The 27,183-nt window shown below is 43.8% G+C and overlaps 1 long non-coding RNA gene across 1 annotated transcript in view; it reads left to right on the forward strand.

The window, feature by feature from the left end:
* The window catches only part of LOC138283134 (uncharacterized), a 100,541-nt gene that overhangs the window by 52,519 nt on the left and 20,839 nt on the right, over nt 1-27,183 (forward strand). Inside the window, exon 2 of the long non-coding RNA XR_011201111.1 lies at nt 1,830-1,927. This is a non-coding gene — a long non-coding RNA (uncharacterized lncRNA). The remainder of the gene's footprint in view (nt 1-1,829; nt 1,928-27,183) is intronic.

Below are 27,183 nucleotides of genomic sequence, written 5' to 3' on the forward strand. Positions count from 1 at the left end.
GAGGCTTTCTTCCCATACTCTCCTTTCTGAGGTCCTACACCCCCCACTAGGAGTGACCCTCCCAGAATCCAACATGGTTGGGGCACTTTTAACAGCATCCCCTCTGTCTGGGTCATGGGGGACACCCAAAACCTGGCCCTTCAACCCAGGGTCTGTACCCTTGCATTGAACTGAGGTCAGGGTTGAGTCTCTCCCTCCCCTGCCCCTACTCCCAGGGTTTTGCAACCCCCCACCATTGAGACTACCCCTAGAAGTAACACCGGGGGATGATTGGGCAAACCACCCCCCCTTCATGTCAGGGTTTTCCCCTTGCACCTGACTCTCCATCCTAGGGTCTGCACCGTCAGACTGGCCCATTTCCTGGCAATCCAGGACTTCCTGGGGAGCACATCTACCCCCATAAGGTCAGAGCATACCTCTGAACCTGACCATCCAATGCAGAGTCACCACCCTCAGGCTGGCCCACTGCCTGGCAAGCCAGAACTTCCTAGGGGGGTACACCTACCCCCCACCAAGGAAACACCTTCCCTAAGGGCAACTCAAGAGTCTGGCTAGCGCTGGTCCCCTGACCTCTGCCCACCTGGCAGAGCCTGGGTCTCCCCCAGCCCAGAAATGGTATCACCAAGGTAATTCCTGGGGGGCTCTGAACTCTGAGCTAACCCCTAAGCCTCCAGGTTCTCCACATCGGCCCGCAACCCCCCTCTCAACCCTCTGTCTGGACTTCTGCACCTCCTCACTAGGAGTGGTACTGCCAGACACCAGAACTGGTGGGACGCTGGCTACAGCCATCGCCCACACATGTTCTCCTTACACTATGGGATCTTCCTCAGCAGATGGCCCTACGTACAGGCTTGGCTCCCCTCCTGGCGTTCACTCATGGAACCCTCCAGGACCTGGGACTGGATGTCTGGCATTCTGGGACTCAGCCCACCCCCATTCCCTCTCCTCTGAGACTGGACATGAGATCCCTCACCCATACCACTCCATTAGGAACCTACCTGAGACACTGCAATTCTTTCCCACCTCACCTGGTTGGAAAATACCTAGAGCATTCTTTTCAGGAGCACCCCCAAACCATTCTGTGACTCTGCCTGTTTGTGCAATCCCTGTCTGGGTCAGTTTGACAGTTGGGCTGTTTGTGAATCCCCTCTAGACGGTGAGACAAAGGGAGCTGGGGTGTAGCCTGCATATCCTGATGATCCATCTGTGCTAGAGTGGAGGGGGGAGTGGTCACTTACACCTCAATAGGATGTGCCTGCCCTCTCACAATGCAGTCTCCAGCCCCCTGGGTGTGTGTCTGGGGCCTGGCCTGGGCAAGGCAGGATCCTGTAAACAAGAGAGACTGTCCTTAGCAGTTTACCAACTTCAAAGGCAGACGGAGGTAGAAGTAGTAGACCCAGAACCCAATATTTTTGATTTCTTGAGGGCCATCAAAGACTTTCTCTGCCAGCACCTGGACTCTCTGCTGAGACTCCTGCCTTGCCATGTGGTGCTCTCTCCACTCCCTGGGCCCTTGAAAGGTGAAGTTGGCAGACCAAGAGCTGAAAATCCATGCACAGAATGCCGTGCGGGGAAATTTGCGACGCACCATCTGAAAGCGGCTTATAAACGAAGCACCGGCCGCTTCGTGGCTAAACTCCACGCTCCACCTGCATTGCAGCTGGGAGATCGACGCATCACAGCTGGAGAAACGGTGGTGACATACAACCCTTCGTGCTGGGTCGTCAGACTGCTATGTTCACTGCATTTGCATATGAATAACGTTCAAACATTTTCTGTTTATAACGCGCTTCCCTGAAGAACATGTTTAAACCACTTCCTCCTCAAAGGGAAAAAGGACCTCTGAACTGGGTACAGCACAGCGCCTTCCTGAGGGGCCCATACTCATCCAAAGCACCTTCCTGAGGGGAACCATCTGCATCTAAAGGTAAACATCTTTATTTGTTTCATTTTTACTCAGCAGACTAGTGCCTTATAAAACAATGGGACTCGGATAGAATGTATTTCACAAGCATTTGCAATGCAATGTGTATCACGTTTACTCGAGTTAAAGCTATTAGCGTTGTAAACTCCTAACAGGACTTTTCCTGCCATAAAAACTGAAAAGTAAAACAGTTTCACATAAGCGAGCCGACAGCCGCCATGAGCGTGAAGCAAACACACAAAAGGAAACAGAGGCCCACTCGCCGTGAAACGTATTGGCAAAAGTGCAATTATCCATGTAACCGGCAAGAGTGCAAATATCCATAAAATAGCAAAAGTGCAATTATCCATGTGACAGGGTCGATGTCATGCTAAGAGCTCGACTTCTGCCCAGGAAGATCGCTCTGCCTACGTAATAAAGAGAAAAAATAGTACAGAAACCATACGGCAAACATGGAGCCTCGTATGTTTTCAGTATTTGCCTAGTGCCCTCGGGGAGGGCTAAGCACTGGAAGAGGCGTGATGTATGCATGCTTTTCACTAATAAAATCAAGCGAATTTTAAAAGGCAAGCAGACGAACCTACCAAATGGATGGGCTTGACATTGGAGTGGGTAAAAGCCCACAGAGAGATTACACCAGGGGCGGAGCGCTTTGCGCTCGACCATAAAAACGGAAGGTTTATGCCTGGCAAGTGGGTATACTTGCCAGGTTGAATTGGCAGTGCAAGACTGCACACACAGACACTGCAGTGACAGGTCTGAGCCATGTTTACAGGGCTACTAATGTGGGTGGCACAACCAGTGATGCAGGCCCACTAGTAGCATTTGATTTACAGGCCCTAGGCACCTCTAGTGCACTTTACTTGGGACTTACTAGTAAATCAAATATGCCAATCATGGATAAACCAATCAACAATGCAATTTACACAGACAGCATATGCACTTTAGCACTGGTTAGCATTAGTAACGTGCACAGAGTCCTAAAGCCAACACAAATGGGAGGAAGGAGGCAAAAAGATTGGGGATGACCCTGCAAAAAGGGTCACGTCAAACAGAAACAAAATCTGTTTTCATTTGCCTGTTTAGTTTTGAAATGACCTGACTTTGCATTTTCTTTTTGACTTGTCTGGACTATATTCACATATGTTGTATTCAGGTGATTGATGATTTTTGACTAAACTGATTTGATTCGAAACTGTAACTTTACTAATGTACTAATAAACCTTAATGGTTTCAAAATATACTCCTCTTTGTTGTGACCGTGGCTGAAAATCATGCTTCACTGTCATTGATATGTTAATATATTTGATGCTTTAAGCCTCATTACAGGATAAAGACCTAACCAAGAAAATACAGCGGACTTTAGACTTTGGACCAAATTTCCACGGTGAAAAACACTATCCTTTCATCGCACTATCACTCTACAGAAAGGGCCCGGTCCCACAATCTCTGTTGCAGTCTTCTTTCATTTACTTTTTTAAGGACATATACTAGTTGTTGCTTTATACTTGTCAACTTGCACCACCTTTCTTTCTTTTACAAATGTCTTCGGGCAATAGGTGTGACTGCATGAATGGAAATGTACTTCAAATTGCAAACCGTGTAGATTTATAAATATTTTTGTGTAGTACGTACGTTTAGCGGCAAAGTTTTGGACGTTGCGTTGACACATTACCCTCCAGCACGGGTCATAGCAATTTCTCTATGTCTACGTGCATCTGAGGTCGAGCAATGAACAGCAACGTGGTGATGGAGATGATTGATAATTGTAGCTATCTCTTGAATAGTAAGTGAAGTGAATCTGTAATATTTTGCAAAAATACATTTTATACCCTGCCTTGAAACTTGAAAAGATTGCACATGCCCAACTTCATCATGTACCTTCATTTGAATTGGTATGGTACACGATAGAAGCCCACGTTCTATCCGCCTTTTGTCATGTTTGAAATGCACTGCGTCGTGTCGTTTTTCAGTATCAAAATATCGGGTGTCATTATTTTGTCATTCTTTTTTCCCTTTGGTTTTTGATATTTGCTTTTAAATAAGGCATGGCTAAAAAAACAGATGGCACTGGATTATGAGATAAAGAGGAGCGGTTTAACAACATCCAGTCTGCCGGCTCCAAGACATTTGAGGTATACTGTATCGTTGCCTCCTATCCACGGAAAGCCATTGCTAGCTCCCTTGAGAAGGTGGCAGTTAAGTATCTGGACATCTTGTGACGCACAAGAACACCAGCTGTTCTGCTACAGTAAGGCTTATGTGGAGCAGCACCCAAGAGGCCACATTTACCATATGAAAGCCTGCGCTGGATTGCAGCAGTTTTTTATGTAGATGCTTTATTCTCCCAACTTCTAAGACACAAACAAATCTGCATTTTAGCACTGGCCTAATTTAAACGACTTTTTTCTGATTGGTAATTAATGTAGTTAAGAAAATGACTGTTCTTTGCTCCATTCGTGTATTAGAGCTGTTTGTTTTCTGTAAAACACTCAGTTCAGCCAATGAGATTCCGGTTTGGGTCCCCATCACCCGAAGGAAGTCTGGTTTATAGGCCCTTAACTGCTTGCAGAGGCTGGCTGTCAGTGTTAATACTGGATGTTAATTCATGGGCACAAATTGATTACATTTTGAAATAACCCATCAGCCGGGAGGACATTAAAAAGCATTGAGGGGACTATTTGTTGCACACTCAGCCAATCTCATCCAGCTGTCTACAGAACACCAAGCATCAACACATCTACAAGAAAAGGAAAGCAGTGTGATCACCCCGTCACTAAAGGGCATGTCATGTCATCCCTGATGAAAGGTGCAGATCCCTAAGGACTCCTCTACACTCGGGGTGTCTGCGGGAGCCCTCTCCTTAGAGCCCCTTGACCATGCTCTGAATAATCCAAGCAAAAGTATGTTCTTATTATGTGCAGAGTTTCCTCTTCCACCACCAACATTGTGTTACTAACAATTATCGACCACTGGCAGTGAAAGCGTCTGGACTCATACTTACTAGAGTTTTAACAGTGACACTAGCAGCCTCACTGCCAAGGGTTATGTAATCGTGCTTTTTCGTCATGAGGAAATACACCTCTTTGAGAAGAGACAAAAAAGCACAATGACACCACCCATGTTTAAATAATTTACAACATGGACTACTACTACTGGTAATACAGCTGGCAATAACATCACCTAAGGTTCGTCCTTGTGTCTGTGAAGGAGCACTCCCAAAGCAAGAATTACACTATGGGTGTGTTTCTTGTGCCATCTACTGATGTTGGTAATGAGCTACCCGTGCCTAAACCTTTGGTCGACCACCATCTGCTGATGATGGTGATAAGTTACTCGTGCCTAAACCCTTGGTGGACCACCTTCTGCTGATAATGGTGATGTGTTACCCGTGTCTGAACCCTTGGTGGACCACCATCTGCTGATGATGGTGATGAGTTACCTGTGTCTGAACCCTTGGTGGACCACCAGTTCTCCTATAATTACTGAAGGGGCTCAAAAACAAGGAGTCTAAACACACGACCCTCTAGCTGTCCTGCCCTTCTTTCTATGATAATTTATTTTGAATAAATATTCTCCTTTGAAAGGAGAACTATGTAGTTCCTGTTTGCAATCCCTTCATGAAGCAGTCCCCATCAAACCCAGAATTTAATTATATCTGGCAGGTTCTTCTCTACTGACAAGTACCCTACATTTACATTGCAATTACCATTCCATAGGTGACAATGGATACCCCAAGAACCATTTCCAAATTCTCCCACTCCACTTTAGCACCATTTTTTTCATATTCTACTATTTTCCTGAGTCATGAGGAGCATTGAACCTCTATTGATTATATAAGATTGCTCCCTCAATTAGTATTTAGGGTGAAAGTCAGCTTACAGAGGCTTTCGGGGGCACTTCTGATCTTTGAGGCTAGTTGCTTGCCGAGGGCCGCATTGGTGACTGTTAGTGGTTGGAGCTTCGTGGAGGCCAAGGAGGTAGGCCTCGCATCATTTATTGATGTGAGGTAAGAGCCGTGCAACTGCAAATTTAGACAGCAAATTGAGCGGCAAGTTAGTTCCCGAGGTGGATAGCTGGAATTCTCTTTCTTTTACTCGAAGCTGGTTGTTATGCGCAGTAATATCAGTAGAGAGAGGGTACTGGACTGCTTGGACAACTTGAGTGCCTTGTGAATTGGACTCAGGTACCACAGGGCAAATTTCCTCACTGGGACTTGGTTTTCAAATTGAATTTAACGGAAGAGCCTGACCAGGAGGATGCTTGTTGCAAGTAGCAGAGAGGTTAGTTCACACTAAAGATGATTCTCTACACTTGGGGAGTGGAGAGTAGATTTCTTGGCAGAGCCTCTGCCACTGGTGGTACATAGACAGAGGGTGTACTCTATAAGCACAGCCTCTGTCAATGTAGAGCACAGCATCTATGTACCACCAGTGGAAGAAGATAATATTAATTGTGAAAAATCCAGCACAGTACGTTTGCTATTTGTTTGCTGATTTTATAAAGCTCTTTCCCCACAGGGTAGTGTTAGGATTCTGCACAGAGGGTTTACTAGGGATTACACTGGTACTGTACGAAAAGGTAGATTATGTATATTAATTTAGTACAATTTATGTGTTATGAATGCTCTTCCATGATTACCTACCCCAGCAACATATACAATAATTCTCAAACTAATACCAACATGGATCCCATATTTTACTGAAGAAATAAACTCTCCGCCTGGGCAGAAGGGAAGATGGCATATTTAGCTGATCGAAGTTCGGGGAGTGTGGGTCGTCATTACAAAAGAAAGATAATCACACTTGGCTGACGGACTTGACGCATGAAGTAATTAGGAAACGTACAACTGACGAGCAAGAAAGCGTGTTTACTGGAGTTGCACTAAATAGTCACCCTTAAGGTGTACCAAAAGGATCCTATAAGAAGTTGAACTAAATGAATGACCTGAAGTTAAACCGGTTGGAAATGTAATACGTACCCAGCCAAAGGTTATATTGGGGGCTCCCATTCAGGCCACAGACCGTATTCACCGCGTAGTCAGTAACGGGCACCCTTTCAATCAAATTAGTAATATTGCAGACAGAACTCTTAGATTCCAGATTTTCTCAAAAATATATCCTAATAAAACCATCCACACCTATAGGGAGGTGTTTCCAATGACAAACCCTAATAGACGTCCTTTTCGTTCTTTCTGCAGACTACAAAAATATGCATATTGCTGGGACTGGAAGGGGCACACTTTGGACATATAAATGCTCAATGTTCAGAAGCTCTGTCGAGGCGCCTATGAAGACTCTGACTCGTTAAGAAATAAAGTGATACATTGTATTTGTACTGTTCTCTACCGTTACTCAATTATTGAATTCGATATCACATATGTAGAATTATGGGAATGTATTGGCGTAATTTTTATAGAAGGAGATCTAGTACAGAGGTTAATTTAGATGGACTGATGTCCTCCCCGACGTGTGTGGTTAAAAATGGAGTTTAAACTAAGCCCAGCACTGTGGTTTAAAGTCATCTCTCATTCTAACAATAATTTGAAGCATTGTAATCTCAGTAAGAGCTTGGACAGTGTGCACACATAAGGAACAGTGGTTAGAGAGATTAATTGACCCCCAGCCTTTCCACAGCATTGGGTAAGCGAGCCTATATACATGAACACAACAGCAGATCAGTTAAGTGTCCTCTTTAACCTAGTAGATGGGATACCATTCACCAATGGTTTTGTTCAAAAATAGAAGCAAAAGGTGGATTTCGCAAATGCTCACCTCACCCTTAAACTCTAATACTTTATCAAGGTTTAACCAGAACATACAAAAGGATAGAAGCAACCTACCCTGCCATTGATCAACAATCTGGGAGAGACAATAGAGTCCTTCTACCCCTCTAGGGCAGATAAAAGACTTTTCCTGATTGGGAGTGTTGCCCCTGGGCCACTAGAAAACCCACTAGACAACAGAGAATGCACTTTTGGGCAGAGGAAAGGGATGCAGGTGTGCCACCATGGCATTGGGCCATAACCCGCCCAAAAAGGAGCAAAACCAGTCTCCCTAGGGGTACAGAAGGTGTTTGCCCCAATTTACCTTGCAGTCGAAGGCAGAACACCCATTGGTTGGTAGGAATATTTTTTATAAAATAATGGGGTGGAGTCTAATCCCACCTTGACATCATGCCCCACTCTCACTCCTAAAGGCTCAATAGTCTTTGTGCTCCCCGGAGCCTAAACCATGCCCATCTCAATAACAAGCAAGTGGAAGTTTTGATTCTTTTGGGTGCTGTTTTACATATAGGACCATATTGTCCCACTTACCATGGTCATTGGCTGCACTTTTTGGGCTTGAGTTGGCTGCCACCGGGGAAAACCTACCGAACCCAGACATTTCTGAAAACTAGACACCTAAGAACTCAATGGTGGTGTACCTCGTGTGGACCCCACAACATTTTCTTACCCACAGTGCCATGCAAACCTCAAACTTTGCTTAAAACCATGCATGTTCTTGCATTTCTCTGATGTAATCTTCCAGAATCCACAGGATCCACAAAATACCTACCACCCAGCCTTCCTCCACTTATCCCATTAAAATGCTATCATACTCATGTGGCTGTGCCTACTGACTGTGACAGGAATGGATCAACTTACACAAAGAAAGGGGAACCCGCAAAGATTCAGCCCATTTACAGGTACGGGAACAGGGGATAATCAACAAAAATTACAAACGATCCCTCTTGACCTGTATTAACCTTTCAGTGAAAATAAATCCTAGGTGGAAAAGACCGAAATATCATTTCATAGGAAAATTACTTTTTTGTTTTTTACATTTCTTTTACCATTTTCATAAAATGTATCTAATTTTTAAACATTTCTGTATTTCATATATTGTCTTACTTTCATACTTTCACAAAACATAAACGTATGTGTAACTTCTTCTTACAAATATTATGAGAAAATTACAAAAACAGAGTACAATTTCAATGATTTTTTAACCAGTTGGGTGCCTTGGGTGCACCGGTTCCCGTGTGCCTTGGACGAGGTCACCTCGTCCAAGGCACGGGAACGGGGGGAGCTCTAGCGCTCCCCCCCTGTGCTCCCCACCTACCCCCTCAAGGCAGGGATGGAAGGGGAAGCCCTTCCCCTTCCACCCCCGACCCCCCCCCCCCCCCCCTAACCCCCCTGTGACGTCAGCACGCGAGCTGAATTGTCACAGGGCCTCCCCCATCGCGCTGGAAACTCAGCTTCCAGCGTGATCGAAAGAGAAATGCTCAGCATTTCTCTTTCGATCACGTGGGGGAGGCCCGGAGAGGCTTCAAAGGCAAGGAAATGTACTTCATTCCCTTTGAAGTCTCTCCCAGCGTTTCAAAAGCTGGATTGCTTGCTATCCGGCTTTTGAAACCCCACTAGACCCCAGGATTTTTTTTTTTTTTTTCAAATGGACATAAGGGAGCGACCCCTCTGGGAAGGGTCGCTCCCAGGGGGGGCATTTTTTTGGAATGCCTTTTCTGCCCCCCCTGGGGGCAGATCGGCCTATTATTAGGCCGACTAGGGGGCCAGAAACCTCTAGGCACCAGGGATCATTTTTTTTTTAGGTGGAGAGCGACCCCTTAGTCAAATTATATTTAGGCCATTTCTGCCCCCCTTGGGGGCAGATTGGCCTATTTTGATGAGGCCAATCTGGCCCCAAGGGGGGCAGAAACCACTAGACACCAGGGAGTTTTTTTTGTTTTCGTGAATTTCACGCAAGGGGAGCGACCCCTTAGGCAAGGGTCGCTCCCCTGGGGGGGGGGGGGGGATTATTTTAGGCCATTTCTGCCCCCCTGGGGGGTAGATCAGCCTATTTTGATTAGGCCGATCTGCCCCCAAAGGGGGCAGAAACCACTAGGCACCGAGGATTTTTTTGTTTTACAGATGGGGAGCGACCCTTTGGACAAGGGTCGCTCCCCTGGAGGGGAAAATTGTATTTAGGCCATTTCTGCTTCGGCCGATTTTTGCTACGCCAATCTGCCCCCAAGGGGGCAGAAACCACTAGGCACCGGGGACTTTTTTTTTGGCGCCAATGTCACGCAGGGGGAGCGACCCCGTAGGCAAGGGTCGCTCCCGAGGGGGGTTGGGGGGGCAAATTTATTTTAGGCCATTTCTGCCTCCCCTGGGGGCAGATCGGCCTATTGTTATTAGGCCGATCTGCCCCCAGGGGGGGCAGAAACCTCTAGGCGCCAGGCCCAATTTTTTTTTTTTTTTTTTTTTTTAGAGATGGGGAGCGACCCATTAGGCAAGGGTCGCTCCCCTGGGGGGCAAATTGTATTTAGATCATTTCTGCCCCCCTTGGGGGCAGATTGGCCGATTTTGGGTCAATCTCCCCCGAAGGGGGCAGAAACCACTAGGCACCGGGGATTGTTTTTGTGGCGCCAATGTCACGCAGGGGGAGCGATTCCGTAGGCAAGGGACGCTCCCGGGGGGGCTAGGGTGGGTGGGGGAGGAATTTATTTTAGGCCATTTCTGCCCCCCCGGGGGCAGATCAGCCTATTGTTATTAGGCCGATCTGCCCCCAGGGGGGCAGAAACCTCTAGGCGCCAGGGCAAATTTTTTGTTTGTGTTTTTTTTTGTTTGTTTGTTTTTTTAGAGATGGGGAAAGGGCCATTAGGCAAGGGTTGCTCCCCTGGGGGGCAAATTGTATTTAGACCATTTCTGCCCCCCTTGCGGGCAGATAGGCCGATTTTAGGGCACCGGGGATTTTTTTTTGGGTGTCAACGCAGGGGAGCAATCCCGTAGGCAAGGGTAGCTCCCGGGAGGGGTAAAATTTATTTTAGGCCATTTCTGACCCCCCCTGGGGGCAGATCGGCCTATTGTTATTAGGCCGATCTGCCCCCAGGGGGGCAGAAACCTCTAGGCGCCAGGGCAAATATTTTTTTTGTGTTTTTTTTTTTGTTTGTTTGTTTTTTTAGAGATGGGGAAAGGGCCATTAGGCAAGGGTCGCTCCCGTGGGGGGCAAATTGTATTTAGACCATTTCGGGGCAGATTGGCCAATTTTAGGTCAATCTGCCCCAAAGGGGGCAGAAACCACTAGGCACCGGGGATTTTTTTTGGCGCCAATGTCACGCGGGGAGCGATCCCGTAGGCAAGGGTCGCTCCCGGGAGGGGGGTTTGGGGGGACAAAATTATTTTAGGCCATTCCTGCCCCCCCTGGGGCCGGCTGCCTAGAGGCCAAAATCCACAGGTAGGCACTTTGCAAAAAACACCTCTGTTTTCTGTGAAAAAATGTAATGTGTCCACTTTGTGTTTTGGGCCATTTCCTTTCGTGGGCGCTAGGCCTACCCACACAAGTGAGGTACCATTTTTATCGAGAGACTTGGGGAAACGCTGGGTGGAACGAAATTTGTGGCTCCTCTCAGATTCCAGAACTTTCTGTCACCGAAATGAGAGGAAAAAGTGTTTTTTTGGCCAAATGTTGAAGTTTGCAAAGGATTCAGGGTAATAGAACCCGGTCAGAGCCCCACAAGTCACCCCATCTTGGATTCCCCTGGGTTTCTAGTTTTCAAAAATGCGCTGGTTTGCTAGGTTTCCCCAGGTGCCGGCTGAGCTAGAGGCCAAAATCCACAGGTAGGCACTGTTTTCTATGAAAAAATGTGATGTGTCCACGTTGTGTTTTGGGCCATTTCCTTTCGTGGGCGCTAGGCCTACCCACACAAGTGAGGTACCATTTTTATCGGAAGACATGGGGGAATGCTGGGTAGAAGGAAATTTGTGGCTCCTCTCAGATTCCACAACTTTCTGTCACCGAAATGAGTGGAAAATGTGTTTTTTTAGCCAAATTTTGAAGTTTGCAAAGGATTCTGTGTAACAGAACCTGGTCAGAGCCCCACAAGTCACCCCATCTTGGATTCCTCTAGGTCTCTAGTTTTCATAAATGCACAGGTTTGGTAGGTTTCCCTAGGTGCCGGCTGAGCTAGAAGCCAAAATCTACAGGTAGGCACTTTGCAAAAAACACCTCTGTTTTCTGTCAAAAATTGTGATGTGTCCATGTTGCGTTTTGGGGAAGTTCCTGTTGTGGGCACTAGGCCTACCCACACCAGTGAGGTATCATTTTTATCAGGAGACTTGGGGGAACGCTGGGTGGAAGGAAATTTGTGCCTCCTCTCAGATTCCAGAACTTTCTGTCACCGAAATGTGAGGAAAATGTGTTTTTTTGGCCAAATTTTGAGGTTTGCAAAGGATTCTGGGTAACAAAACCTGGTCAGAGCCCCACAAGTCACCCCATCTTGGATTCCCCTAGGTCTCTAGTTTTAAAAAATGCACAGGTTTGGTAGGTTTCCCTAGGTGCCGGCTGAGCTAGAGGCCAAAATCTACAGGTAGGCACTTTGCAAAAAACACCTCTGTTTTCTTTCAAAAAATGTGATGTGTCCATGTTGCGTTTTGGGGCATTTCCTGTCGCGGGCGCTAGGCCTACCCACACAAGTGAGGTATCATTTTTATAGGGAGACTTGGGGGAATATAGATTATCAAAACAAGTGTTATTGCCCCTTGTCTTTCTCTACATTTTTTCCTTACAAATATAAGAGAGTGTGTAAAAAAGACATCTATTTGAGAAATGGCCTGAAATTCACATGCTAGTATGGTCACCCCGGAATTCAGAGATGTGCAAATTACCACTGCTCCTCAACACCTTATCTTGTGCCCATTTTGGAAATACAAAGGTTTTCTTGATAGCTGTTTTTCACTCTTTATATTTCAGCAAATGAATTGCTGTATATCCGGTATAGAATGAAAACGCACTGCAGGGTGCAGCTAATTTATTGACTCTGGGTACCTAGGGTTCTTGATGAACCTACAAGCCCTATATATCTCCGCAACCAGAGGAGTCCAGCAGACGTAACTGTATATTGCTTTCGAAAATCTGACATTGCAGGAAAAAGTTACAGAGTAAAACGTAGAGAAAAATTGATGTTTTTTTCACCTCAATTTCAATATTTTTCTTTTTCAGTTGTTATTTTCTGTAGGAAACCCTTGTAGGATCTACACAAATGACCCCTTGCTGAATTCAGAATTTTGTCTACTTTTCAGAAATGTTTAGGTTTCTGGGATCCAGCATTGGTTTCATGCCCATTTCTGTCACTGACTGGAAGGAGGCTGAAAGCACAAATTTTTTTAAAAATGGGGTATGTCCCAGTGAAATGCCATATTTGTGTTGAAAAATTGGGTTTTCTGATTCAATTCTGCCTGTTCCTGAAAGCTAGGAAGCTGGTGATTTTAGTACCGCAAACCCTTTGTTAATGCCATTTTCAGGAAAAAAAACACAAGCCTTCTTCTGCAGACACTTTTTCCCATTTGTTTTAAAAAAATAATTTTTTACTGTATTTTGGCTAATTTCTTGGCCTCCTTCAGGGGAACCCACAAAATCTGCATACCTCTAGAATCCCTAGGATGCTGGAAAAAAAGGACACAGATTTGGCTTGGCTAGCTTATGTGGACAAAAAGGTATGAGGGCCTAAGCGCGAACTGCCCCAAATAGCCAAAAAAAGGCCTGGCATAGGAGGGAGAAAAGGCCTGGCAGCGAAGGGGCTAAAAAATATCACACCACCATTTGTCCACTTTCTCCCACATTCACACTTGTCCTCCCATTCATACCACACCTCATACACTCTACACCCCCAGTACAGAAATATCCTTGCACCCCACCAACAGAGTCTGTTCTTCCTTAGCCTTCCGCTGTGGTGTCATCAAACTGGGTTTAAAATTGTTAATGCATGTTTCAGTGGATTTAGTCGATTTTTACCAACTTCATCAGTACCACAAATCCTTCTGAATGATTCTGAAATCAGCAGAATAAATGGGGATATGTCTTTATGCTCAATGGACTGCCTGTCCTGGGGAGAACTTCCGTGGGTGATGGTCTAAAAAGTGGGAAAGCTATCTTCAACCCTATCACAATCCGGGTGTCTTGTCCACTGGGCCTGCTTTCTTCCAATTTCATATGATGGATAGCCTCGTTAGTCAACTATGCTGTTCATGAAATCAGCTGTCTAGAGCTCACCACATGTACCTAACTTTTCTCACATTGCCCCGTAGCCAGCACAGGTGCATTTTACTTCCTTCCAACCGCTCTGGCAACAAAAAATTGGTGTGCAAGCTTCCACTGAAGACATGGATTTATCTTCCAAATCTAAACCAGTATGCAAGAAATTAAACATTTTGCAAAATACCCTCTGAATCACGTGATAGTATAGGTAACCACAAATTCAGAGGTGTACAAATAACCATGGTATACAATTAAAAAACATTGTAAGGCGCAGCTGAGTTGGTGGCACTGGGTGTCACATGTTTTGTAGAAAACCATAACCAGTGGCTCCTGTCAGATGTAACGCTATACTGCTTTTGCATATGGGCTATGGTGGCAAGAAGTTACAGATGAAAACATTGTCACAAATGGCTATTTTTTTCTACTCATTTTCATTATTGTTTTCCTTTGACAGTTAGTTGCTTTCGGAAAAACATGAGGGATCTACACATGACCCCCAGCTGAATTTAGAATGTTTTCTACTTTTCAGAAATCTATATCTTTTTGGAATCACCCATGGGTTTCACACCTCTTTCCATCACAAACTGCAACCAGGCTGAAACCACAAAGTTTAGGAAAAATGTACTACCTTTTGGAAAAATGCAAAAACTGTAGTAAAAAGTGTTTTGATACAATTCTGCTTGTTCCTCAAAGTTGGGAAGATGGTGATCCTAGTACAGCAAACTTTTTATTCTTGCCATTTTTAGAAAAAATGTACACTTTCTTCACAGCACCTTTTTCTCATTTCCCCCGCAAAAAAACTATATTTAGCTATATTTGGCTATTTCTCACTTTCATCCTAAAGAATCTACAAACCCTGGAACCTTGAATACCTTTAGAATCCCTGGGGTATTTGAAAAAAGGATGCACGTTTGGTGTTGATACCTTTTGTGGAAATACTTTATGAAGGTTTAAACAGGCTTAGCACTGAAGGGGGGCCGGAGTGTGGGTGGGAAATCCTCCAGTCATCAGCTTAAATCATTCAGTAGCTGCCATTTTGAAAATTAAAATCACTCCACTTTCATTCAATATCATCAGCCCTGGAAATCTTTCATGGCTAACATATAAGCGTGTGGTATCTGGTTACCAGTGATTTTTATTATCTCTTGGTAACTAGAGAATGCTGTGATGGGTGAGTTCCATCTGTGTTGTGGGATGATGATTAGAATTTTGGCAAGGCAGTTCAAGCATGGACATTGCTGAAGGTGGAGGTATGGGTATAGCCTTCAAATAGAAGTAAACTTATTCTACCAAGAACTTACTCTCCTTTGGTTATTGGCAACAATGGAAACTATATTTGTTTTTACTTCTATGCTCTAACATAGCATATCTTCTGCCACCTTTGTGAAACTTAATGTTTTTTAATTCAACCATGTGAAGTCATTGAAGGACATACTACATTCTGCCAAGGGACATTGGAGGAAGAAAAGCAAGAGTTTGCGGATCCCTGTGAGTACCCTTTCAATGATGTGTTTATGGATTACCTTTATTCAACTGTTCACAAGTCAACGGATCAGGAGGATGCATGAGACATGAGTTGTTACCAGCTTTAGCAAATACTTGTGGTGCAGTGCTCGAGATGCCAGTGGAAGCTGCTGCTCGAGGTTGGTGCAGTTGTTGCTCGAGATCTCTGCAATTACGTGAGTCTTCACATTTTACATTGTTTGTCAGCACATTGCAGGACCCATTTTGGAAGTACACAGTGTGTGACTGCTGACAGCATTCTGGTTGCGGCACTACGTCAACACAACGCATATCATCATATCATTGGCAGCCATTTTGAATGTGTTTTCAGTTACGGTGTAGGAAAGTGCCCTTATTGATGCCAACTTGACTGAGAGTGTGCTGGGATCCTGCAAACCATGCCCCAGCACCAGTGATCTTTCCCAAAAAACAGTATTATTGTTCCCACAATTGGCACACCCCTGGCACACAGTCAGGTACCCATGGCAGCAAGAGCCCTGTGGCCAGGGAAGATCCCCAAGGGCTGCAGCATGTATCATGCCACCCTGGGGGACCCATCACCAAGCACATGCACACTGCCATTACAGCTTGTGTGTGCTGGTGGGGAGAAAAAGACAGAGTTGACATGGCACACCTCCAAGGGTGCCATACACACCAACCACTGCCTGTGGCATAGGAAAGTAACTCCTCTAGCAGGCCTTACACTCCTAAGGCAGGGTGCACTATACCACAGGTGAGAGCATAGCTGCATGAGCAATATGCCCCTACAGTGTCGAAGTCCATTCTTAGACATTAATTGGTAAATGGTGAGTTCCCACTTATTTGTATTTTTTTATATAGGCATCTAATTGCCTTAGACGGTGCTTAAATGTACATAGTTCTGTAAGTAAACGATGTTGCTTAATTTTGTGAGAAACATTTCTGAGGCATTAGTCGAGCTTCTAGACTATTTTAATTTCAGCATACAGTGCAATATATAGATGATGCGTAGAACATAAGGAGTACTCAGCCTATGAAAAGCGAGTCTGAAGTTTAACGGAGATTTTAGATGCACTAAGACGTATTTTAACTAAGCACTCATAGTAATTTGATCTTATAACATGAGGCAGGAAAAGATCGCAAGAAATAGTGATAATTGCGGGGACAGTTAAAGCTTACCCGATTAATGACTGCTTAATAGCATTCTGGAAGAATCAACTCAATCGCGTCCTTGGCCGCCGCCATAATTTGGCGTGCTTGAGTGAAAACAAGACCATCTTTTATGTTCTGGTCTCACATCGGTAGTCCTGCATTTATGTTCATTGTCAAAACAAAGACTCGCGTCCTCGGCCGCCGCCATGATTGGGAACGCTTGAGTCTAAGTAAAACCTTCTTTTGTGTTGTGGTCTCCGCACCGGGAGTCCATCATTTGTGTTGATTGTCGAAAAAGGAAGCGCCATTTTAAAAGGACGTGCAGGCAACTATTCTGCCTATATTGAAATACACGGATGTCCAATAAATGGGATGAAGCATAGAAAAAATTGCTTAGTGAATTAATTAGTGCTTGTAACAATATTGAAAGGCCTGGTTCATAAATTAATGGACTGATTAGAAAAATGTAAAAAGTGCTGAAACATAATTATTATGAACTATCTAGTTGAGAACTCAGAACTAAGAATGAATGAAGTATTGTAGGATTTCAAAGTAAAGAAAAACAGCCCCCATGTTTGAAAGGCTTCAGTGAAAAGATGAGACCCATATGTTCTGTGATTAAGGTTAATGTTACTGCAAACACAGAGCTTGCCACGGGACCAGATATTTGGAATATAGTGTCACATAGAGCAAATATAAAGAGTAAAGAAAAATATGTAAATAAAACTCCTATTAGAGTGTTAGGTATTAGGCAAAAATGTGAGAGCTATCTTGTTTGATAACAATAGTCGACTAATGCCTCAGAAATTTACCTCACAAAATTAAGCAACATCGTTTACTTACAGAACAATGTACATTTAAGCACCTTCTAAGGCAATTAGGTGCCTATATACAAAAATAAAAATAAGTGCGAACTCACCATTTACCAATTATTTTACTTCATATATGGGGGACTAGTTTCCAATCCCCCGGCTAGAGCTCCCACGCCAACTTAATCTTATTAGGGAACAGGCATTTTACACAGGAAGTCAAAACTGGACCTTCATTTGCCATTCTTAGACATTGTAAGTGCAGTGTGGCCATATTCAGTATATGGACTGGGAGTTTGTCATTACAAACTCTACAACTCCATAATGGCTTCACTGAATACTGGGAAGTTTGATATCAAACATCTCAGCACAATAAACCCACACTGATGTCAGTGTTGGATTTAATGAAAAATGCCTCCAGAAGGCATCTTAGAGATGCCCCTTGTATGTTAGTCAAATTGCTAGTGCAGGACTGACCAGTCTGTGCCAGCCTGTAAATTTTGGATGAGTTTCTGACCACATGGGGTGAGAGCCTTTGTGCTGTCTGTGGCCAGAAACAAAGCCTGCTCTGGGTGCTTTACACCCCATGCAGAAACTGTAACACCTGGTGGTGAGCCTCAAAGGCTCAGGCCTCCTGTTACAGTGCCCCAGGGCACTCCAACTAGTGGAGATGCCCACCCATTGGACAAAGCCCCATTTTTGGCAGGAAGTCCAATGGAATAATTAGGGAAAATAAGGAGGTGTGACCACCTCAGCTGCGACCACCCCTAAAGTGTCCACAGCTGAGGTGACCACCTCCTTGCAAAAGCCTCCATCTTGGTTTGGAGGACAGGGACCAATAGGGTTAGGTCTGTGCCCTCCTCCACAAAGGGAATGGACACCGGAAGGGTGTAGTCACGCTCGGGGACAGAAGCCATTGGCTACTGCCCTCTGACCCCTGTAACACTCCTAAATCCAGGATTTAAGGGTTCCCCTGAACCTAGCTCCTCAGATTCCTGGCAACATCACAAGAAGAAAGAAGAAGGACTGCTAAGCTGACCCCCAGCAGAGAAGACTGAAGGAGCAAATTGCCTTGGCTTCAGCCCTACCGGCCTGTCTCCAGCTTCTAAACTTGTGCTAAAAGAAGGTGAGGCATCCTGCAGGATTAGTAACCTCTGAAAAGCCTCAAGAGGACTACCTGCATCCCAGATGACCAAGAACTCCTGTGGACAGTGGCCCTGTCCAAGAAGAAACTCCATCCAAGGACTCCAGAGCCTCCCTGGATCCGCGAGTCCTGTCCACTCTGCACCTGACGTCCACGGCCCGTGTCCAGGTGGTCCAATTGACTAGAGCTGTTCCCCAGGTGATTCTGAGCAAGTGCTCACCCTGGGTTGACCCCTCCTGTCCAACACAACGATGCCTGCAGCCTAAATCCGGAGGACCCCCCTGACTGCAACAGAATCGGACAAAGATTCCTGACACCAAAAGGTACCCCAGCACCTTCAGCCCCCTGGCCTTGGAGAATCCGACCTTCAGTGCAGCAGCTTCCAGCAGGTGGCTCTCCTCCTTGACCAGCCTTTGGTTTCCTGGAACCAACCCCCTGACTTCATCTGCAGCATCTTTGTGACCCTCGGGGTCCCCAAATAGGAAAGCATTGGGAGTCCAACACTGTGTTTGCACCCTGCACCCGGCCGCCCCGGCGGCGCTGAGGGTGTGTGTTTGGTGCTGACTTGTGTCCCCCCCGATGCTCCTCTAAACCCCCCCAGGTCTGCTTTCCGAAGATGTGAGTACTTATCTGCAAGCAGGCCTGATTCCAAGTGGCCCCAGTCTCCTTAGGAGCCCATGTTAAATCAACCTCAACTTTGACCTCTGCATCTGGCCGACCCTGTGTTGCTGGTGGTGGGCGTTTGGGGTTAACTTGAACCCCAACCTGTGGACATCCTAACACCCTTACACTGGAAGTGTAAGTCCTGTACTTACCTCGAAACTGTGCTAACTTTTCTTCCCCCAGAACTGTTTCTGAAAATTGCATTGTGTCAATTTTTAAAACAGATTATTTGCTATTTATTCAAAAACAGTATAACTTGCCAATTTGAAAAAAAGTGGTATTGATATATATGTAGGATACTTACCTGCAACTTTAATCTCATGGTTCTTGTGGTTCTAGAAATAAAGTAAAAGTGGCCTGGAGTTAGCCATTGAGTGTGTGCTTCATTTATTGCCTGTGTGTTTACAACAAATGCTTTGCGCTACCCTCTGATAAGCCAAACTGCTCGACCACACTACCACAAAAGAGAGCATTAGTATTATCTACTTGAGCCTCTGTTAAGCCTCTGGGGAATCCCTGGACTTTGTGCACCATATATCTCATTTTGACATAGTATATACAGAGCCAGCTTCCGACATATGGTGATTCGCACACCAGCAAATCTCATCAAGTTTTATGTTGTTCATCAGCACGTCACAGGAGCCATTTTGGATGTGCACAGTTTGTGACTGCCGACAGTGTTCCAGTTGCTGTACTATATCAGCAAGTTGCATATTGTTGGCAGCTTTTTTGAAGGTCTTTCCACTTACGGTGATTCGCACTTGAGCGAATCATGTCAAACAAGTTACGTTTCATCTTGTTTATGTGCTGAGATTGTTCTGCCAATTAAGTGTGTTTGTTTCACAGTGATACACAAACACCATTGTGGAAATAATAGCAGTGATTCATAGACCTTGTGAGTCATTTCACTTGTTTGTGGGACATAAACCTTTTTTGCATTATCGACATTGAGAACAGTGATTCACACACCTTACAAGTCATTTCCAGGTGGGACATAAACCTTATCTGCATTATTGGGCAGTGAGAAAAACTGTAATCTGCACACTTCAGTGAACTGAACATACTTCTTCAGTGAATGGTTGCTATTTGTTTAAGTAACTATCGGAGACACTTTTATTTGTTAAAAAAACGTATTGGTTAATACTTGTTAAAATATTACATTTTGGACTGGAGATTCATTTTTTGGGTGATTTGTGTTAACAGTCAATATGCTGAACTTATCTTCCAGCCATTTTTTGTCATCTCCAGAGGAACCTACAATCAAATGGGAGAAGTTGAAAAATGTTTTCTATAGATATGCCAGAGTGTGTGGTACAGCTCTTAGTGCAATGAGAAAGAGCCTCTTTGTTGTTGCATTATTTAGGTCCTGAGGGACAAAAGATATTTGACCACCAGAACTAAAAGAATGGTAATCTTAATGAGTTTGAAATCTGTGTCAAAAATTAGAAAATTATTTTTTGCCTAAAGTGTCTTCAATTTTAGAAAGATTTCATTTTAGTAAACATATACAAATGAAAGGAAAGACTATAGAGGAGTATGTTCTGGTACTAAGGAAATTAGCATCATCATGTACGTTTGGAAATGCATTAGATGAATGCATAAGAGACCAATTCATATTAGGATGCATTCATGATAAAGGCAGGGAAGAACTGTGGTCACGGGATGATCCATCATTGATGGAAATTATACATTTGGCAAAGAGGTTAGAGCATAGTCTAGCATGTGAGGAGGTGATTAAAAAGAATGCAGATGAAAGTGGAACCAGCAGAACTGTCTCTGCTGTTTATAAAACACGTACTGTGGTAAAGGAACCTGAGGAGAGAATTTGAATTAGTCTATTCAATAATAATTTGGGGCAATAAGTCAGATGTCCAATGGTAAAAAATGCCCAGGATTGAAAATTACATGTAAACTGTGTTTACATAAAGGACACATGAGCAAATGTTGTAGGAACAAAAATTGTGAAGGAAGAGTTAATGAGATAATGGATGAGGATGAAGAGTGTGACAAAATTGTATTACAAGTGACAAGTAAGTGAGGTGAGGGGCCTCAAGATTGTGTTTTAGCTAAAGGACTAAAGGTTAAAATGCTGTTTGACTCAGATGGCAAATGTACAATTGTTAGACTTGGCATCCTTGGCGTAGTCTCCCCTAAATGTTTCCCTCTGCTTCCCCGGTTGTTGGTGTGTGCTGGACTCTTTTTTTGCTGTTTTTGATACTCTGGGCACTTTATCACTGCTAACCAGTGCTCAAGTGGAAGTGCTCCTATGTAAAATGTATGTGTAATTGGCTTATCCATGATTGGCATATTTGATTTACTAGTACGTCCCTAGTAAAGTGCACTAGAGGTGCCCAGGGCCTGTAAATTAGGGCCTGTAAATTAAATGCTACTAGTGGGCCTGCAGCACTGGTTATGCCACCCACATGAGTAGTCCTGTAAACTTTGCTCAGACCTGCCAGTGCAGTGTGTGTGTGTGCAGTTGTAAACTTCTAATTCGACCTGGCAAGTGTACCCACTTTAGCTATTGTACTGATTTCAACAGGATTACAAACTTTAAATAATAAACTTCTGCTAATCTTAAAGCACTTTAATCCCCGCTCTGCACTGGCTCCTTCAACTACTGAAGATTTGCCATCACCCAAGGCAACATCTCGCTAAGGCGACTGAGTCTGCATCTCTTTAATGCGTTCTGGCTAGCACTTGTTTTCGGTAACACTTTCCTATCTTAATTGAGCCACAAAGACAGCGGCGGCTTCTCCATTGGGGTGGAGGAGAGTCACCCCCACCAGCAGCAGAAGCTGCAAAGCCTCTAACAAACAAAACAATAATAAACAATGTTTAGTATTGTTTCGTTTGTTAAAGGGGCGAGGCCATGGGGGTGATGAGCAGTGAGGGGAGTGCACATGCATGTTTGGCTGGCTATCTCGGGCTGTCCAAACACACATGTGCAATAGACTCTATCCAGAGCATGCACAGGCTCCCATTCTGCCTGGGAGGAGATTGGCTGGGTGCTCCCAGCCAATCCTGACGCTGCAGGGCAGGCTCGTAGCCTGTGCCTGGCTGCAGTGACGGGAGAAAGAGGAGCTGTGCGGCACGGCAGATCAGGTAAGTTTTTATTTTATTTTATTAAATCTTACCCTTCACCCGAGCGAGCCGCACCCGCCCCGCCGCTTGTGAGCAAAGTGAGCTGCTACTGCACCAAGACAACTTCACCAATACGCTGCCAACCACTGGTACCTATTATTTTCTGCTATTTATAAGAAGGCAGCTCTTTACAGAATGATCCATACTGATGGACCAATTTTTATATCAGGCTGTAAGCAAAGAGAATAAGCCCAAATTGTCTGGTTGAGTACTAAAAAACAGCTATTAGTAGGGTGCAGAGGACCCCTGAAATCAGTGCGCTTTAGTGCTGCTGCTGTACAATTACTAAGTTCCAATCTTCTCATTGCTAAATGTGATAGGTTATTGCTTCTTTTCTCTATCGGTCAGCATGTTTGGTAATATTTATGGTCTGAATGATTTTGGTGTAATCGGATGAATTATTACATTATTGCTAATAATTGAATATTTTCAGAAACATTCTCAGTGACAGAATACAAAAAATACCCACACAAGAGTAAAACGTCACGATCTTGGTTGATCCCCCTGGTTTATGTGACACAGCTGACTCCAGAAGTGTTGTTTGCGTGTGACAAATAGTAGGGAATAGATATTATAGTCCGGTCGCCAGATCACAAAACATTTTTGGCTGGCACATATCACTAGTCCTTGATGGTATAAAGACGCATTAACCTGGAATTTCGGATTTAGCAGGAGCGATGGTAGTTTCAACCCATCTTTGCGGTGGAGTTAAACAGTTGGCCTGGGCCAAGGCGGAATGGGAAACGAGAGAGAAATAGAGACACTGGAACATCTAGTTAAGCAGCTGGGCTTAATCTGCACTATAGGTGCACTGATGTATAAAAGAGTAAAGGAGAAATTTGTAATAACTATAATTTCAAATTGTGTTTTTAACTTGAAGTATTGCTTGTGAAATACCTGCTGACGCTCTCTGTATTTCGACTATCTTATAATGTGAAACTCGATCATACTTCTGAGCGGAAATGCAATTCAGTTTTCATATAGGAAGAATCAGTATTACAACAAGTTGTTTATTACCAGAGTTTCATTTAATGTCAGGAAATAGCTTTCATGCTTGGTTTGCGCTCAAGCTGACAAGTGGATAACTATACCATAACAGCATTTGTTAGCATTGCATATGCAGCTTCTTGCCATGGTCGTGCACATATTCACTATCGTTGATGTCAGAGCACCAGATTATTCTTCTGTGCTAATATAGTTCCATTGATGTTTGCAATGGCTCATAACTCAGGCAGGGGAGATCTTATGAAGTTAACAGTGCAGTAGATTTAATAATCTTAATGAATGACTCTTATGAAACAAACAAGTGCTATGGAGTTCATAGTCCCTAAGGATGACTCCTTGTGAAAACAACATACAAATCTGTTTCTTGTAAGATACTAATATGGTTCCAGGATGTCTTTTGTCAACTACATGGAAGAACAAATAACAAAATTGCAGCACAAAGTACCAGCTGCAGCAACTATGTGCCATGATTGCCTTGAAAGAATACTATGGACCACAAGAAATGTATACTCTATGCTTCAGTATGGCTATTACCCTCAGGAAATCTTATGAGAGTTGTGTGTGCTCATGATAGCTATAGTGATTGTAATCTTAAATCTGCGGGGATATTTACAAAGAGCTTGCCCTGCCATAGCATCATTGTTTTTTTTTATGCATCAGCAACGCATTCTCTGCTCCATATTGCCACATATTTACAAAACGGCACATTGGCCCAATGTGTGAGTTTTTGATGGGCTTCATCTAAAAATTCCTGCACTGGAACCGGCTGCGTCATGCAGTTTATAATGTATGCAGGGTAGGCGTTCCTTCATAAAAACTCACTTAGGACTGACAGTTATATTTACAAGTTTTCCAATGTGTGACTCATCTTTGAGATGTGTCACTTTTAGCCTGGAGTGCCTCAAAATTCCTTTGCCTCCTTAATCCAGGTGTAGGAAATAACACAGTGGATTTTCAATAGGAATCTGACCAGCTGAAGTCACTTTCCACACTGGAATATGTCTGTATGTCACTTCCCCTCTACTAATAGTGGGTCTACACATGTGACAAACATGTTGTAGGGTGCCTTGACCAAGCTGGGACCATGACACCTATGATTTTATTATCCACTGCAGCAAGGCAATGTGACAGTGTGTACTTTTAGTAAGGGACAGGCCAAGATTGTCACTTCTCCATGGAGGAAGGGGTCCCCAAGTCCAGGCCTGCGTAATGTAAAGGACAACGGGTAAGTATACACACATAAAGTACGTAGAACATATATTGCCACTTCACATTCCAACATATAGTTGTATTCACTTACATTACACTGTCATTCACTATGTCACACATACTCAGGTCTCTACATACATGTAAGTAAGTAGACTATGCCCACTGTAGTGTGACACATAGTCATTCTGCTTACAATACCTCTTACAGGAGCATTAGGCTTCTTGCATCAATCTGCACTGACACCCCCCTCAGATTTTGAAGCATTGCCGAAGTTGTGTCACTTCTGACACCACCTTCAGCAATGTATCACTTTTTGGGTGGATGCGTTGCGGCATCCTTCCCCTGGATGCGCCAGAAATTCTGACACATCCTGGTGGGACCCTACGCCATGAGGTGCCGTATTGTAAATATAATGCATCCATGGCATAGGATTCTGTTGTACCAAAGCGCAAGTTATTTTGACACATATCTGAACCAACACAGTGATGCATCATTTTGTGTAATTATCCCTCATGTGTTTCACAAAACGTATCCAAGTTCATGAGACATGAGGCTTCTGTCTAGGTGGCACCCAATCCCTGTGTAATCTTCCATCCGCCTATGCTACTGGACACATGCAAGCTCATGAGCCTCAGAGTAGTCTGCTACATGGGAAAAACACACAATAGTAACTGCACCCTGCACTGCATCCTCACAGGTAGTAAGCAATGCAAAGTTTGTGAAAGTAAAGGCAAGGCAATGTTTTATGTAAACAGATCTGTGGAGAGGATAATGTGTGACACTTGAAGTACAGCAACACCACTATAGAACAACACCATTCAAAGCACGGTAGGACAGAAGCAGCAGTACTATCACAATACACATAGTAATGCAACATGGAAACAATAAAACAACAAATATAAAACTTAACAGCACAATAATGTCCTCTAAAATTTCGATCTCGATGAAGCAGTCACAAACCCAGAATGCCTGACTTTTTATAATGATGGATACAAAATAATTACATATAATGTTTACTTTGTTGGTGTACTAGTAATTGTACTATGTGGCAGCATTTTTTAAGCTGCGAAGTTACTTAAAATCCATCGAGGTAGATAATATGTAGGCTCATATCCATGGGATTTTCAGCACTTGAATGTTCTCTGCTAAAATTACCCACATATGGCGAAAAGTATGAATATTAATACGTAAATCCTTGCCTTGAAAAGTTTTAATGAAAATATTGAGGTCCTGATTCCTAGATTTTTTCCTGTGAGAAGCTGTGTCTATCTCTCAAGTTAGGTTTTATTGACATCTGAATTTCCATACCTGAGTCACAAGTCAATACCCATGAAAATATGCACATGAATTCCCAAGAGTTAAACATGCTTATTCATGGAAAATGCTTACTGAAGAAAACTCGTAGGTTAATCAAACTCGCAGGAAATTCGGTGTGAATCAGCATTAGAAATTCAGGAGTAATTCAAGTCCAAAACAGCCTTAGAATACAGATGTTCATAGAAAAAGATTTGGAATTGACCTTAAGTGCGCTGTTCACAAAAACGTTTTCGAAATGTATTTATGTCTTACTGCTGGAAATTCAGGAGCATGCTGGGCATACTCTGTGAACCTACTCGCAGAAAAAAGCACTGTGAATCGTGCCCCAAGTATTTAGTGACATTTCTGAAAATTAGATAGGATGAAGATGGTGGCGTTTGTAACAAATAATGTTATTGAATGAGCTCAATTTATAATGGAAATCTTAAATCTGCACTCATAGAAGTGCTATCTCTCGTGGCCCGTGGGTGCTAATTTATGGTGTCCATTATTCACAAAACTCGGCAGTAGTACGTCTGCAACGCTTGCCCATCTCAGCTTTCCAATCATACTGTTGGTTAAGACGTGATTTTTGGAAAAACGATTTCTGCAATTTGGAGCTGTACATGGCATACAGTTCTGCACTCTGGAAAGACAGCTCCGTGTGGAAATGCACAAATTTTACTTTATTATTTTCCCCTTCATCGGAAAACATTGTCCCTGTTGAAAGGCCCCTTTGTCTGCACCCGGACTAACTTTAGAAGTGATCTATTTCCCTTCCCATTGTGGACAGGAGTTAAGTGGGCGAGAGTGGGTTAAATAGGAGTTTTTGAGCTTTCACAAACTTGCAGGGCAAAACACACCTTGTCCTCTCACTCCCCAACCCTCGTGTGAGGTTCAGTACTGTGCTATTGGATTCACTTGTGATGGAGAATTAAGCAGTAGTAAAACATTTTATATCAGCCAATTATCCTTTTGTGAAGATCTGTCAGGAATAACTGGAGCCGTTTCTGACCGTAAAGCTAAATTTATATACGTAAATGGCTTTTTGAATCGGACCATGGCGTGCTGCAAAAGACAATATTATTAATTCTGCAAAATATTTTTGGAGGTTCCTTAGAGAGTTCATCCTGACAGCATACAGATCTGTTTTACTTAGTACGACTTAAAAGAAAGGTGCAGAATAATTGGAATGCTTTAGCAGTGCAGCAAATGTCAGCACAGGTGGCGCTCTGTGTGAAGGCCTGAAAGTCAGGTAGAAGACATACGAACTATGAATGTTAATATATTACTAGCAGATGTTAATACGGCCCGTGTGGCTCTCTGTATAATAAATTATAT

The sequence above is a fragment of the Pleurodeles waltl genome, chromosome 1_1 (assembly GCF_031143425.1).
Source record: "Pleurodeles waltl isolate 20211129_DDA chromosome 1_1, aPleWal1.hap1.20221129, whole genome shotgun sequence".
NCBI classification, from domain to species: domain Eukaryota; kingdom Metazoa; phylum Chordata; class Amphibia; order Caudata; family Salamandridae; genus Pleurodeles; species Pleurodeles waltl.